The sequence below is a fragment of the Poromitra crassiceps genome (genome assembly GCF_964638095.1).
Source record: "Poromitra crassiceps genome assembly, chromosome: 1".
In the NCBI taxonomy this organism is placed as follows: domain Eukaryota; kingdom Metazoa; phylum Chordata; class Actinopteri; order Beryciformes; family Melamphaidae; genus Poromitra; species Poromitra crassiceps.
The window spans coordinates 120857107-120873593 of NC_139623.1; the positions used below are offsets into that span (position 1 = coordinate 120857107).

Consider the following 16487-nt stretch of genomic DNA (forward strand, 5'->3'; position numbering starts at 1 on the left):
GTACAGCCAAGTCATGGGAAAACCAAGGGCTGAAGCGATCCTTAATCCGTAGTTTTTTTAAGTGGGGCATGTTTATTGATGACCCGGCTAAAGGTAATCTTGAGGTAAGACCAGGCGGCATCAATAGTGGTGAGAGAGTTTGTCCCAGTTCTCAGCGGCTACATCGTGGAGAAAGGCTTCCAAGTCAAACTTTTTCAGGGAACGCTTAGTAACGAACACTGGTGGTCGTTTGACCGAGGAGCCAGAGCCGATGCAGGCAATGGCACAGTGATCACTCAGATCTTGACTGAAGACACCAGATTTATAGTTAGATGGGGCGTTAGTGAGGATGACATCAATCAGTGTGGCAGATGAAGGAGATTTCAGATTGTGGCTAGTCGGCTCGGATATGATTTGAGAAAGGTTTAAAGCATCAAATTGTTGTGTGATTGTGTCCGGGGGGTTGGTCATGTCCCAGTTTAGATCACCCAGGAGCACAAACTCAGAGGAGATGTGAGGGGCCAGGAGCTTGCTAAGTGCAGCTAGAGTGCAGGCTGGGGCAGAGGGTGGTCTATAGCAGACAGCAACACAGAGAGAGAAGTTAGCAGACAGTTTGATCTTTAACACTAGTAGTTCAAATTGCTTAGCAACAGATTTTGACAGTAAAATAGAGCATTGCAAGTGGTCCTTAACAAATAGAACTACACCACCTCCTTTAGTGGCTCTGTCCTGGCGAAAGACATTATAACCTGGTAAAGAGATGTCTAGGTTGGAAACGCTTTTTCTTAACCATGATTCAGAGATAGCTAGAACGTCAGGAGTAGCAGTGTGAACCCATGATTTTAGCAGGTCAATTTTGGGTAATAGGCTACGGATATTAATGTGTAAGAAACCCAGAGACTTGCGATCACAAAAATCAATAAATGACAGATTAGAAGCAGCATGATTGTCAATAGCAGGACCTGGGTTGGGATGTACATTACCAGAGATAAATAGCATGAGAATGATTAAAATGCGCCTTAGAATAGAGCCATAACATTGCCTTAGATTGTTTGGTTTCTTAGAGGGTTTAGCAGGAGTTAGGAGAGAAGGGTCAGTAAGTTGTTGCAATAGAATAAATGAGCATAGTGGAGAGCAAGACACAGACATTCTAGGAAGACCTGTGTTCTTAGTAATCCAGAAAGAGGGGGCATCTCTGGGCAGTAGACTGAAGTCCAACGTGCCACCACCACCATGGGAAGTTATGGCTGGCCTGTGGAAATGCCCGTTGGCAAGACCAGGAGACTGGGCCAGAGTATGCAAACAAATTAACAACAATGTGGCCCAAAAAGCCGTAGGGGATTTTGTGAAGAAGTGCATGTTTACATCCAAACACAACACAGACACTAAAGGAAAAAAATAAAAATAAAAATAAAAATAAAAATAAAATAAAATAAAATAAAATAAAATAAAATAAAATAAAATAAAATTAAATAAAATTAAATAAAATTAAAATTAAAATTAAAATTACAATTACAATTACAATTACAATTAAAAATAAAAATATCCGCCTTTGGAACAGGCCCCGCGCGGCCGACCAGGACAGTTGGCCCTGACCACTGATGTGGGTCCTCAATCGGCTGGACTGTAGACTCACGCTTGTGGGGTGGGCAGGAGCCGGGGGGAGAAGTTGTAGCACACAGCTAAATACTAGGGCAGGTCACGGTAGAGTAGAATCCAGAAAATCCAGAAAATAGTGTTCCGTGCAATAACAGAGGGACGAATGAGGCTCCAGGTGGCCGTTATTTGGAGCGGGGGAGAATGCAGCAGAAGGGCTAACCCGGTAGCTAGCCTGCTACTGGGCTAACTGTCTAGCGTAACATGCTAGCTAGCTAGCTAGCTATCGACACCAGAATGCTGCTGAGATTGACTGGAGCCTGGAGATTGCCAGACCATCAACGGCGGGTTTGGGTCAGCTGAAGACAGTGATCACACCCGGATGAGGAGGTGAGTGGCAATGCTGGGATCAGACGATAGCTGAAACAGAGATAAACAACTACGGCAGCAACAGATGGTGTGTAATGAAATCCAGTATCTGGTTTAGCGTTATGGGCAGTGTAGCAAGGCAGAGGCAGCATAAACGTACACGCGAGGACTCCACAACGGGAGTCCACAGCGGTGTTTTGGCATGAGCAGAGATAGCATCAAATGCAGGTCATCCAGGGACAGGGAGTGAAACTTACCGATACGGGCCCAAAAACTGGGCCCGCTGAGTTGAATGGGGATTCGGCAAGTTTCAGTAGTTGGTAAAGAACGGACGATCCAGGCAACCGATCACAACAGGCTTTCTCCGAAGCAGATAAAACCGTTAAAACGATGTGTATATAAAAAGTAGGTTGAAACGGTGGCTTGGAAAAAGCTTAAAGTGTATACAATTACAGAGCTGTTCAGAGCACACAGCTCTGCAGAAGTATTCAAAGGGTGGGAAGCGACCATTGTTCTCTTCTTTGTATCTCGAGCCAGAGGACAGCCATTTTTCTTAAAGTCCAAAAGGCAATTTCTCTGTGATTGGTGAGATGCCTCGTGAGGTGTCCAAATATGCCAGACCTGTGAGGTAGCCATCTTCTTTGGCACCGAGGATCTCGGTCAGCAAGTCACCTAGCTCACGGAGCTTGACATGGTCTCTGTTGGTGAGCCTTGGGAAATTCTCCAGATGTTGAAAAAGTGACTTCTCCATAATCTCTGGGGCGCCACTCACGGAGACGCTCCCATGCTTTGTGTAGTGCGCTTTACATATTCACATGACTCCTTGCCAAGCCACTTTGTCATGAGGTCAAGTTGCTGGGCTGCACTTAAATTAATATCACTTATTGTATTGGTGAATGAGGCATACCATACGCGGTAGTTTTCAGGTTTGTCATCAAATTGGTACAGACTTGAGTTTGTGAGATCTCGTCTGGCTAAGTACTGTGCCAAGGGTTCTGCTACAGATGTTGGGATGACTGGAGAAGCTTGTTTCGGGATATACGGCTGAGCGTGAACATTCATACGTTCAGGAGTGTATGGTTGAATGTTTTCATTCGCAAGTTGAGGTAGGTATGGTTGACCATTTCCACTGGGATTGAATTCTGGCCATTGTTTTTCTTTCTTGGCTTGGTGTTGTTATGAAGCTCCTTTCCGGTTCCATAAAGGATAAGCCCTCAACAGGTGAATGTGGGGGTGTCATGAAACGCTCCTCCAGTTCCCTATGGGAACCGTATTATGGGTCTACCAAGTGGAACATTCCCCAGCCTGGCGGAGCGGAGAGATGAAGCCACCTCCAGAGAATTCAAGCGGATGCTGGAGGAGGAAGGGTCCAACCCCCTACTTGGAGCCCTCAAAACTCCACAGCACCAATATGGCCTGAGAACTACTAGATTGTTCACAGGGCCAATAAGTCACACAAAAAGACACCAGCAGTCCTTCTTACCAAGGGCTTCCAGGCTGTGCTCACATTGTCCATCCTTTTAGTTATCTCCACCCTGTACTGTAGGCATTTTATTGTTATACTGTATATATTCTTGTCTGTTTTCTAACTTGTAAAAAAACATCTCATTTCATCTTGTGATGCAACGATGTTTTTTCTTTAATAAACTTGAAACTTGAAAACTTGAAACTTGGGATGGGCCCGCAACAGGTGAGTGTGGGGAGTTAGCAGCTTGTTTCATGGCGTTTTGTGAACAAACATATTCACTGGTGCGTTCAATCTTATTTTCAGTCTCTGTTGTTGCAGTTTCGTCTACAACATGCAAAGCCTCTGCCATTTCCAAAACTTGTGCTTCAGCCGCTGTTGCTTCTGCTTCACATTGTAGCTGTAACACTTCTAGTTCTGCACCAATTCTTGTTTTTTCAAAGTGTATTTCAGCATCTCTCTTTGCTTTTTCTGCGTCTCTAGCGCTGGCCTCCAAATCCTTATTAGCTGACTCTAGCTTCAGTTGTAGTTGCTGTGATGCATACGCTGCTCTTATCTTAGCTGCTTCGGCCTTAGCCCGGGCATGTCCTGCGGTGCTGGATGAAGAGGCTTGTGATTTTACCTTTGAGGTTCTTGATTTTTCACTTTTGGATGCCATTTTGATGCTTTGCAAATACTGATCTCTTTCATGTGTTTTCACTTTAATGTTCTCATCAGGGTGTCAGAACCGCAGACTAAACACGAAGCTAAACTCCACTCAAAATGAAGAAAAGAGTCGTCGTAGTACTTGAAGAAAGGTTTACTGGTGACTCCTTCACAATGACATGGAGTGAAAACTGCAGGATAATAAACACAGAAGAAAAGAAAATGCCTTGAGTCTTGTGTCATTTTCACATTCTACTGAAATTACAATTGCAAAGGCATGAACTAGCTTGTAAATATATACTTATAAATTCGTTTTTTAATCTAATAAAGAAAGAAAAAAAACATTGCATGGATGCATAACTGGGACGTATCCTCAGTGATGTACCCTGGGGTCATAGGATGTTTCGGGTCTCGCAACATCATACACCCTCGCCCAGGTGACCCAGCCGGGGCTGGCCAAGCCCCAACTTACGTCCCAGTAGCTACCCACGGTCAGCCCTATAGGGAGGGTCGAAGGTGGTCATGCGGTCAGGGCCACTCAATCCGCTGCTCCGGAACTACTCTGCCGGGACCGGGGGAGGGAGAGGGCTCTGGTACATAGAGGGACCGGCTCTGTGGGTTGCCACCCGGCCGGGTTCCTCCCTCGTCTCACCAGGTCTACGACCTGTGCGCTGCACCAGACTCCCCCGCTCCAAACATCTCATTCCGAGGTGATGGTATCTTAGTGGACACCATGCAGTACCAGTACTTGGTGGCACTGCTTAACTTATTGAACACATTTTCATCAAATAAAGCTTAATATATGATCTTTAAGATGTAAATAATGAAATATGATGACTTACGACATTGATTCATCAGTCCTTGAGTGAGGAAGCGAATGGATCCTGTCTACTGCCTACCATGTGGCTTTATCAGTATTTTCTGAGCTGACAGGAAGTGACGTAATTTTGAATTAACTTTATTGACACAAATATACAATTCAATACAAAAACATTGCAGTGAAAATTAACACTATGAAATTATAACTTATGTCTTGTAGACATCACAATATATATTAATTAATACACAGGACAAGATGTTACTATCCCTTGTGCCAAAATCCGAGGAAAAACACATTTATAAGCCCAATCCAGAATAAAACAAGCTAACAGGCTAACAAACTAATAAACAAGACACAAATCACCAGTTACCTACCCTAGCCAACAGCAGTATGAAGCATGTCATTGGGGTTTTCAAGTGGGCACCTTCCTTCACCGATGTTTCGTAAAGTTAGGCCCACGACACCTCAAGAAGACCCATGCTACCACCGCAAAACTGCATATTACCTCACCATCTAAGCCTAGCTATCCAGGTCGGTTCGGTATGACATTCTTAACTACACCACCACTGTCAATGAATCAGCCCTGTTGATGCGGACCGTCAATCATGACCAACAACAAACAATCAATCTTACCTTAGCGAGCTCCCCAGCTAGCATGTTTCCTCCTTAGCCACAGCCATTCACTTGCTCGTTCTGCTGCCTGAGACATGTTGCTAACCACAAGCTTCAGGCTCCGTCCCCGAATGCCCAACTCAGTTAGTAGGGCAATAACAGACTTTGCCACAAAACCACGGCAGCCCACCTCTACAGGCCGCACTCGAGCCCTCCAATCTCGCTGCTCTGCCTCTGCTGCCATTTCAGCATACCTAGCTTTCTTGCGCTCATAAGCCTCCTCAACTCGATCTTCCCAGGGGACTGTGAGTTCGATAAAATAAACTATCTTCTCTACCTCAGACCACAGTAACAAGTCTGGACGTAGCCGGGTGCTAACTATATATGCTGGGATGACTAGCTGTTCATTCAAGTCAACCCTCATTTCCCAGGCTCCACCTACACTTAGCTGCCCTAACTTGTGCCTGACCTTAATTGGTCTAATCCTTTCTCCCTCACGTACAAATTTGATCTGTCTAGTCTCTTTGCTAGCAACTAGAGAATTTACTTCTAGCCGCTTTTCCTCAACTGCAGCTGCCAAACATTTCAACACCTGGTTGTGACGCCAGGTGTATCGCCCCTGGGAGAGACTGACCTTACACCCTGACAGTATATGCCTCAGTGTACATACATCAGAACACAACGGGCAGGCACCATCCTCGCCCAACCACTGATTTAGGTTCTGGGGAGATGGCAGCACATCATAAGTAGCCCCTAGAATAAATCTAATTCTGCTGGCCTCCATGCTCCATAACTCTCTCCACTTCAACTTTCTCTTCTCGACACTCTCCCAGTTCACCCACTGTCCTTGCTTTGTCTCCGACACTGCCTTAGTACATCTTACTGCCTCCTCTTGCCTATGTACTTCTTCAACTACCATCTTCCTCTTTTATATTACTGATGCCTTGTTCCACACAGGTTTCCCTATGCACAACCCTAAGCCTCCACGCCCGTGCTGCACCTGGCCTATGATATCCCTGTGTCTTAAGAGCTGACTGTGCTTGCTGTACTGCCTCCTTTGGGTTCCACTTCCTCCCTGTTTTAACTGTGGGTGCTACACTCCTAACCACTGGATCCTTTGACTGAGTGAGAGTCATTTCCAGTCTAACCTTAGCACACTTGAACTCCTCTGTCAGGCTAGATAATGTCAATTCCAATATGCCTTTCCCATATAAGGCTGCACTGCTTAGGCAGAGTGGGACTCCGAGCCATTTTCTAATGAATGAGTTAATCATCCTTTCTAGCTTTTCTACCTTTGAAAGGGGAACCTCATATATTGTCAGTGGCCACATCAACCGAGGCAACAATCCAAACTGCAAACACCACAACTTTAACTTTCCTGGGAGCCCTGACTTGTCTATACTTGAAATACCTTGAATCATTTCCTGCCTCACCTCCTCAAACTGTCCCTTATCACTGAGACTTGCATCATACCATCTTCCCAAACTCTTGACTGGTTTCTCTAACACTGTAGGCACCACCTCATCATTTATAACAAACTTCTTACCTACTACCCTCCCTTTAATGATTGAAATACTCCTGGACTTACTTGGCTTCACTTTCATTCTAGCCCACTGCAGATTACTATTTAACTTATCCAACAATCTGCTAGTACATGGAGCAGTTGACGTCATAGTCGTATGCCAGTGATACTCAGCTTGCCTTTTTTTTTTACAGTGCACCTGAACGCAACATGCAAGATACCCGCTGAATAAGTGTCCAAATGTTAATGTGATTCTGGCCAATACTCCACTTCTGTTATAGCATTTCAGTCTGGAATATAGAATATCTTTCAATAATCTATGATTTAGCTGCTAAATTGTCAAATACTGCCGTCTGCTCGCTACCCAGGCACTTATGTATGTACTTAACCTAACTAACTTAACCTAACTAACTATTCGGTGTGCACAACATTGTCAGACTAAACTCCGGCTGACACCCCAAAAACCTACAATCCGCTACAGAAAAATGTATATTGTTTGTTTATTAACTGGCCCCTGGCCTTCTATCATTTCACGAAAGTGGCCCCCGGGCAAAGCAAGTTGAGTATCCCTGATGTATGCCCTAATTGGAGGGAGCCGCAGCCCTCCCTGCAGCCTTTCTCCACCCACTACCCATTTTGAAGCCCTAATAATGATCTCCATTGCCATGGTAAAAGCTAATGGGGAAATTGTACACCCTGCCATAATGTCTATCTCCAGCTGCTGCCAAGCTGTAGTGTACTCTGCTGTGGTAAAGCAGAGTTGAATATCTAAGAAGTAGGCTTTAACTAAGCTATTTATACTACCTGGCGGTAGTATATGCGGTCTACCTGTGCGGTGATTTCAACAGCCGCATCTCGAACAGGGAAGATTGCATCCCGGACATCGATGGTATTGAACCTAGAACTGCTCTAGACACTGTGATGAATAAACATGGGGAAAGTCTGCTTGAATTCTTAAAAGACTCCAAATGCTGTGTTCTAAATGGCAGATTATCCCCATCAAATGATAACTTCACTTCTGTCTCACCTAAGGGAAAAGCAGTTGTGGACTACATCATAACACCCCATGATTGCTTTAGGAATTGTGTTGATTTTAAGGTGTTTACATCTCTTGAACTGGCGGAAAATATAGGGCCTGAGTGTACAGGTCTAATTGGTGATAAATGTAGATTGCCAGATCATTCTTTGCTTTCTTTAAAATTTTCTGTTGACAGTTATCACTCTGATGAGCCTACCTCTCCTTTGGAATTGCATGCTAATCAAACGAAAAGTAGACAGAGGAATTTCCCAGAAAACTTTTTGTCCTCTGATATGTGTTGTCTCGCTCTGATACAGCTTATTGATAATCTTTTATCATGTCAAAAAAATCAGGTTAATATTGATAGACTATATGGTTTGTTTTGTGATATGTTATATAAAGAAATGGACACTCACCTGATTGTAAAAAACAATATGTCTAGAGCTAAGAAATGTAAGGAAAAGAAACCCTATTGGAATGGTGAACTGGATAAATTATGGAAACATCTTAAATCTGCAGAGAAGCGGTTTCTCAAGAGCAAGTCCCATTCCCAAAGATTAAGCTCTAAAAAAGAATTTAAGCAATGCCAGGTGCTTTTTGATAAAAAATTGCGGTTTTTTAAAAGGAGATTTGATCGAGGTTATGCACTTAATTTGGAGCATTTACAAACTAATAACCCTCAAATCTTCTGGAGGGAGATAAATAAATTGGGCCCTAGGAAAGATTCTAAAATCCCCATGGAAATTGTTTTAGAAAATGGAGAACTTGAGCATAAAACTGCCCTTGTGCTGAATACATGGGAACATGATTTTGCGGATTTATTTTCAAGGAACAATATCCCAGATGTATTTGATGAAATGTTTTTTAAACAAACATGTGAAATAAAAAATACATTGGAAGAGAAGTCTGAGCAGGCAAATTATGTTCCAAACCCTTTTTTGAATTCTGAGGTTACCTTAGAGGAAGTTCGAGAGGCTGTGAAAAAAGCTAAATTTCGTAAAGCAACTGGTATTGAGGGTCTTTCTAATGAAGTTTTAAAAGCTCCCAAGTTGTTGCCGTTTTTGACTTGTCTCTTCCAAGCATGTTTTGACAGTGGTATTGTTCCATCGGACTGGTATAAATCAATCATTAAACCAATCCCTAAATCATCCAAAAATGACCCCAGAGTCCCACTTAACTACAGGGGCATTAGCCTTTTAAGTACTGTTTATAAGTTGTACTCTAACATCTTAAACACCAGGCTGTCTCAGTTTCTAGAGACTGAAAATATACTTGTGGAGGAGCAGAACGGATTCAGAAAACACAGGTCCTGTTTAGATCATATTTACTCTGTGAATACAGTCATTAGAGCTAGGATTTCGGAGGGGAAATCCACTTTTGTTTGTTTTATTGATTTTCAGAAAGCGTTTGATTGTGTCGACAGGGATTTAATGGAGTTTAAACTTATTTCAGCTGGTGTGGATGGGAAATTCTATAAAGCAATTAAAGCTTTGTATAAATCCCCGGTTGCCTGTGTGCAGGTAAACGATATGAAAACAGGGTGGTTTTCTACCCCACTTGGGGTCAAACAGGGTGACGTTCTTTCCCCTACCCTCTTTGCTTTGTTTATTAATGATTTAGCCCAACAAATTAAAATGAAAAATCTTGGTCTGCAAATCGGTGATATGAATTTGAATGTTTTGTTGTACGCAGATGATATAATTCTCCTAGCAGGGAATGAGAAAGAGCTGCAGATTATGTTAAATGTTGTTCATCTTTGGAGTAGGAAATGGAGATTATTAGTTAATAGAGAAAAAACTCAAATTGTACATTTCCGGAAATCAGGTACAAGGAGAAGCATTTTTGATTTTCATGTTGGAGCTATGTCATTGGCATATACCAGTTCATATAAATATCTGGGTTTTACTTTTGATGAATTTTCTACGTTTGAAGAGGGCGTCAGTGTGTTGGCCGACACTGCTGGTAGAGCCCTGGGTTCAGTAATAAGTAAAGTGAAAACTTGTAAAAATCTTGGTTATGCTACATTTTCAAAGCTTTATGATGCATGTGTGTCACCAGTTTTGTTTTATGCAGCTGGAGTTTGGGGAAGAAAGGAATTTTCTAAGGTGAATGCCATCCAAAATCGTGCAATCCGATGTTTTCTGGGGGTACATAAATTTACACCTGTGTTGGCTTTTCAAGGGGATATGGGTTGGGAGCCTTGTTTGATCAAACAAAAAGGTGAAATGTTGAGATTGTGGAACCGTCTATCTAATATGCCAGAGAGTAGAGTTGCAAAACAAGTGTTTCACTGGGATAAAGCACATAAGTATCCATGGTGTAATGATATTAATGATGTGTTCAGGGAAGCTGATCAGCAATTTATTTTCAGAAACAGTTTACGCTGTAGTGTTCGCTATATTAAACATAGGCTATTTCTTGATTATAAAGAAAAATGGGCCAATGACATCTGGCTCAAACCAAAACTTAGAACATATGTTCAAATTAAAAATATGTTCACTCCAGAACCCTATGTTACTTTACCCCTGGATAGATCCAGAAGATCTTTATGTGCCCAGTTGAGAACGGGTACCCTCCCTTTGGCTATTGAGGTTGGCAGGTTCAATTCTATTGCTGAGGAGGAGAGACTTTGTACTGTATGTGAATTAGGTGTTGTGGAAGATGAATTTCATTTTTTGTTTCATTGTACGCTATATGAGGAACCAAGATTATCTCTATTTCAGTTAATGCAAAATAAGAAAACGGAACTATTTTGGTCAGGAGATGATGCGAAGTTGGAATGGTTGTTCAGAGATGAAGTCTTCAGTTTGGCCAGGTTTATTGGGAGGGCTTGGAAACTCAGAATGGAGAAGCTGTTCATCTGAATATATAACTCTGTCTTGTTTATGTTTGAGCGTTTTGTAGCTTGTTTGTTGATTTGTTTGTATTGTTGAACTTGAATGATTTGTGTCTTGTAAGCCCAGACGGGCTGGGCACCTTGAATATGGTGCATGACACAGAAATAAAAATATCTATCTATCTATCTATCTACCTGGCACTCTAAAGAAATCAAAGGCCTCCCATAACAGACTATGCGGCACTGACCCGAAAGCATTAGCCAGGTCCAAGAATACTACATGCAGGTCTCTCTTCTCACGCCTAGCTGACTGGATTTGGTGCCAGATCATGCTGGTGTGCTCTAAGCACCCGGAGAAGCCGGGAATTGCAGCCTTTTGCACCGAAGTATCTATTAGCCTATTCTTTTCTAGATAACTAGACAGCCTCTGTGCCACAACACTAAAGAAAACCTTCCCTTCAACATTAAGTAGACTGATAGGTCTAAACTGACTTATCTCTAACGAGTCCCTTTCTTTAGGAATGAAGATTCCCCCTGCTCTGCGCCACGCCTTAGGAATAACCTAGAAACTGATATATATATATATATATATATATATATATATATATATATATATATATATATAGATTCAGTTAAGTTATCCTTTATTTATCCCCATGGGGAAATTCATTCTCTGCATTTGACCCATCCTCTACTAGGAACCTTCCTAGAACTAGGAGCAGTGGGCAGCCGCAGTGCAGCGCCCGGGGACCAACTCCAGTTCTTTTGCCAGTACCTTGGTCAGGGGCACTGACAGGAGTATTAACCTAACATACATGTCTTTTGGTGGTGGGAGAAAAACAACAACAACAACGACAAAAGACAAGCAATGAATAATAAGCAGTACATAATAAAAGCACAAGCACATGACATCACAGCACAGCACAGGGTTAGGCTTCATGCATGCAGGCGAACAAGCAGGTAAAAAAGTGGAAGACAGTGTAAATACAGGCAGTTAATAATAAGCAGCACATAGTAGAAGCATGCACAAGCAAGCCCATTACAGTACAAGCATAGGCTTTATACATGCAGGCAAACAGACGATGCAGCCGGGCAGACACACAAGCAGACAGAGATGCAGCCAAACAACCATGAAGGTAGACAAAGCATCCATGCAACATCATGACAAGAGAGGAGAAGGGGGGGGGGGGGGGGGGGGGGTCAGATAGGCAATAACAATTATATGCAACATGTACAATTTAGCAACATGCAGGCAAGCAGACAGACATGGGTTAGTTGTGTTCACACACCTGATTGTCTTTTAACCATGTTTTCATGGTGTGTTTGAAAGATTTGAATGTATTGATATTGCGAATGTGTGACGGTATGGAGTTCCAGAGGTGGACAGCTCTCACACAGAAGGCTGACTGGCCAAATGAACTTTTCCTGAGAGGTATGGTGAGGTTGCCTAATGCAACAGATCTAGTGAGTCTGCTGCTCACTGAGAAAAAGTCATTAAGTGGAGGTGGAGCAAGACCATGGAGGATCTTGTATACCAGACAAGCATCAGTGAGACTTGTGATGTTGTCCGAGCTTAACAGCTTAGTTTGCATTCTCATTGGTTGTTTGAAGTCACATGGCCTGTTAGTGACATATTAGGAGCAGCCTTGCCTTCCACTGATGGGGTACAACAGCCTGAGTCAAGACCTCGTTTCATCTCGCTCCATCTGCACCTGTCATCCACTGTACATTCTGTGACCGCCTTAACTTAAGTAAACAGTTGAACAGTGTTTCAGCATCCATGTCATCATTGCTTCTCATCAGAGCCCCCAGGGTGAAATAAGCATATTAAACCAGCACCAGCTCTAATAATTATTTATAATTAGGGCCTACAAGAAAATAATTTGTTATCAATTAACCAGTCCGAGTCCTCGTCTCCAACTTCCAAGACCGAATGCAGAAATGCTCGAGTCCAAGTCATCAGTGTCGCAAGTCCAAGTCGAGTCACGAGTCCTGAAAATGTGTCCAGGACTTGGACTTGAATCCGAGTCCAACTCGACTCGACACTGCCTCTCGCTGTCATTTGGAGCCACCAACTTTAAAGGCAACTTTAATGACCTGACTGAGTCCACCCTGCATCTGTGATCTGTCTGCCCTGTCTGTCAGCTGGCAGTCTGTAATGTGATCTGTCTGCCCTGTCTGTCAGCTGGCAGTCTGTAATGTGATCTGTCTGCCCTGTCTGTCAGATGTCAGTCTGTAATGTGATCTGTCTCTCCTGTCTGTCAGATGTCAGTCTGTAATGTGATCTGTCTGCCCTGTCTGTCAGATGTCAGTCTGTAATGTGATCTGTCTGCCCTGTCTGTCAGCTGTCAGTCTGTAATGTGATCTGTCTCTCCTGTCTGTCAGATGTCAGTCTGTAATGTGATCTGTCTGCCCTGTCTGTCAGATGTCAGTCTGTAATGTGATCTGTCTGCCCTGTCTGTCAGCTGTCAGTCTGTAATGTGATCTGTCTGCCCTGTCTGTCAGATGTTAGTCTGTAATGTGATCTCTCTGCCCTGTCTGTCAGATGTCAGTCTGTAATGTGATCTGTCTGCCCTGTCTGTCAGATGTCAGTCTGTAATGTGATCTGTCTGCCCTGTCTGTCAGATGTCAGTCTGTAATGTGATCTGTCTGCCCTGTCTGTCAGATGTCAGTCTGTAATGTGATCTGTCTGCCCTGTCTGTCAGATGTCAGTCTGTAATGTGATCTCTCTGCCCTGTCTGTCAGATGTCAGTCTGTAATGTGATCTGTCTGCCCTGTCTGTCAGCTGTCAGTCTGTAATGTGATCTGTCTGCCCTGTCTGTCAGCTGTCAGTCTGTAATGTGATCTGTCTGCCCTGTCTGTCAGATGTCAGTCTGTAATGTGATCTGTCTGCCCTGTCTGTCAGCTGTCAGTCTGTAATGTGATCTGTCTGCCCTGTCTGTCAGATGTCAGTCTGTAATGTGATCTCTCTGTCCTGTCTGTCAGATGTCAGTCTGTAATGTGATCTCTCTGCCCTGTCTGTCAGCTGTCAGTCTGTAATGTGATCTGTCTGCCCTGTCTGTCAGCTGTCAGTCTGTAATGTGATCTGTCTCTCCTGTCTGTCAGATGTCAGTCTGTAATGTGATCTGTCTGCCCTGTCTGTCAGCTGTCAGTCTGTAATGTGATCTGTCTGCCCTGTCTGTCAGCTGTCAGTCTGTAATGTGATCTGTCTGCCCTGTCTGTCAGCTGTCAGTCTGTAATGTGATCTGTCTCTCCTGTCTGTCAGATGTCAGTCTGTAATGTGATCTGTCTCTCCTGTCTGTCAGATGTCAGTCTGTAATGTGATCTGTCTCTCCTGTCTGTCAGATGTCAGTCTGTAATGTGATCTGTCTGCCCTGTCTGTCAGATGTCAGTCTGTAATGTGATCTGTCTGCCCTGTCTGTCAGATGTCAATCTGTAATGTGATCTCTCTGCCCTGTCTGTCAGATGTCAGTCTGTAATGTGATCTGTCTGCCCTGTCTGTCAGATGTCAGTCTGTAATGTGATCTGTCTGCCCTGTCTGTCAGATGTCAGTCTGTAATGTGTTGTGCAGAGGAAACCGGCCTGCCAACTTCAAGTGTGTTGTTGATGCATTCAAGGCCTGGGAATGCTGAGGTAATGCCTCTCCACTCCGCCTCACTGCCATTAAAGGACATGTCAGCAGATGCTCCACCTGCGCGCCTCAAGCGGCAGGAAAACTGTCACTAGCTGGGAAACGGACGTTATCATCACGATGAAATATTTAGATCTAACATTTCACATGACTGAGTCTTAGATACGACGTCAAGAGGTTTAGAAGATGAGATATTTGAGATAGTAACTGTAGTAAATTAGTTATTGCTAAATGCTAAATGAATAAAATGTATATCATATCATAATAGGATGAGAAACTATGCCCACGTGACTTAAATGCATTGACATAATCAGGGTAATATAGCCTATTTTTTGCAGCGTTTTACTTGATTTATGATTGAATACTAAAGTCTTGCACACATCCAGTCCCACACTCCCACACAGATAAACAGGAAGGGAACCATTAATTAACATCACCTGGTAAATATTAAAGAATTAAATATTTAGATATTATGAAAACATTCCCTTCCTAATCTCATAATTTACATACGTACATTCATAGGACAGTGCTTCTCAAAGTGATGTCTGGGGACCCCCCAGAGGTCCTTGAGGGGATTCCAAGGAGTCCCCAGCAAAAAGGGGAATGATTTATTTTCACTATAGTTCCATCCATAAGTAACACAATGACCGAATGTATGACTATTTTGGTCATGGGTTTCATACACCTTTTGCAATAAAACATCTAACATACTGTAAGTACTAACATAAGTCATTTTGTCATGAAACATTGCAACATTATCTTCTCAATTGTAACCCCACACTTATTTGAAAACTATGAAAAGCATGTACTGAATAGGATTAAGATATTCCAGTTTATGGTTGTGTATCATACAGGCACACATGCGCACGCCCCCACACAGACACACCCTTAGTCACATGCACGCTCACACGCACAGCCTCAGACCTCATTATGGGTGCATTACTACCGGGGGGCGGCCGCTGGAGGAAGCGAGTGGGCGAGTGGAAGGGGCATCCACTTAAATTCAAACAATAGAGACACATGGCCGGGTGGGGACATGCAGAGAGAGAGAAAGAGAGAGAGAGAGTGTGTGTGTGTGTGTGTGTGTGTCGTGGTGAGTAGACAGGCTGCAGGGTGTGTAATGTGACAGCTGTTACTCCATCTCGCCCCTCCTCTGTCTTCATGAGAACAACACACCAGCAACCAGTCTGGGCATTAATTAGCCCAGTCATTGACACAAAGACTTTTACACTCTTACTGAGTCTAACTTCATAAGATTTCATATTCAGTTTCATGTAAAATTTTGTGTGAAATCATGTTTTTGCAATGCTCTCTTTTTTTTTTATTAAGAGAAAATGCCCTAACCCTAACTGAAAATTAACTGAAGTTTAAAGTAGTTGAAGGAGTGCAGAATTTCAGCCCTCATATAGGCTACCATACTGCATAAATGTTACTCATTACTATAGAGAGGATGTTTGAGGAAATCATTTTCAGACATTTGTTGATGATGACGACAGCCTGGTGGTGAGAATAATGAGGATAATGGTGATCCCTGTCCCAGAGGGATTAATTGTAGTAGAGGATCATGCTCGCTCCCTATTGGCTACAGAGGACTCCACCTGGTCTTGTGACCAATTAACCCCCTTACTGATTAACTGGCAGTGAATCTCAGACCTGGAATAGGCCAGAGAGCCATGGGGTTTAAACCTGTTTAAACCATATATTTCTAAAGCATGTCATAGCCATTATTTAGTCTATGTAAGTGCAAGGAAATCTCTAAATGCATTCCAGTGAATTTGATATTCATACATTTAAGAAAAATGGATGTTAGCTCAACAATGAATTCCAGCAGCAAATGTAATATGTATAAGTGCAAGAAACATGTTTGATAGCTCAGTAATGCAGACAGCTGGAGTTGGGCCTGAGGTTGCAGCCTGTGCACCAGCTGCTTCACTGCGCCCTCCGGTGGGAGAATTGTGCCACTGCATCTTTCTAATGGAGCCTATTGAGGGAGG

The 16487-nt window shown here is 43.2% G+C and overlaps 1 protein-coding gene across 2 annotated transcripts in view; it reads left to right on the forward strand.

The window, feature by feature from the left end:
- Positions 1–16487, forward strand: part of dpysl3 (dihydropyrimidinase like 3) — a gene marked incomplete at its 5' end in the record, with an annotated part of 181146 nt that overhangs the window by 6344 nt on the left and 158315 nt on the right. The window lies entirely within an intron of this gene.